This window comes from Myotis brandtii, unplaced genomic scaffold (assembly GCF_000412655.1).
Source record: "Myotis brandtii unplaced genomic scaffold, ASM41265v1 scaffold123, whole genome shotgun sequence".
In the NCBI taxonomy this organism is placed as follows: domain Eukaryota; kingdom Metazoa; phylum Chordata; class Mammalia; order Chiroptera; family Vespertilionidae; genus Myotis; species Myotis brandtii.
In genome coordinates, this window is record NW_005354291.1 from 6,715,133 (window position 1) to 6,715,832 (window position 700).

Below are 700 nucleotides of genomic sequence, written 5' to 3' on the forward strand. Positions count from 1 at the left end.
GGCGCCATTACACAGCCACATATTAGGGCTCTTTCCTAGCCGACACCTAAAATGCAGCCCCTGCGGCCAAACTCTTGGAAGGCGCCTGGCGCTGACTTTCCCTCCCGCTCCCCCTCGCCCCTCTTCCGCTTTTACACGCCCCTCTTCCGCTCCCACGTGCCCCTCTTCCGCCTTCACGGGCCCCTCTTCCGCTCCCACGTGCCCCTCTTCCGCTCCCACGTGCCCCTCTTCCGCCCCCACGTGCCCCTCTTCCGCCCTTCAGCACCCACCCTCCGCCGCCGCAAGTCCACCTGCGCCCTTCCTGGTGTCCCCAGCGAACCGGGCCGGGGACTCCTATTGTACGTGCTTCCCGTTCTCGGTTCTGCGACAGAGGGTTAAGCTGGTGCAGGAGAGGAGCTGCCAAACCCCGTTTATTTTCGGATTCCGACGTTGACTTCGGAAACAGGCAACTGAGAAAGGCTGGGGCCAGCTCGCGTGGCCAAGCGAGAAGACCCACAGTGTCCCTGATGGCAGTGAACCTGCGTAGCTGATATGAGCACCCAGAAGATTTGCAGAGAATTGCCTGTGCCCTGAAGTGTGGAGGCAGAAAGCGGGGAAAGCCCTGGCTGGTTTGGCTCAGAGGGTAGAGCCTTGGCCTGCGGACTGAAGGATCCCTGGTCGGATTCCCGACAAGGGCACATGCCCGGGTTGCGGGCTCCAT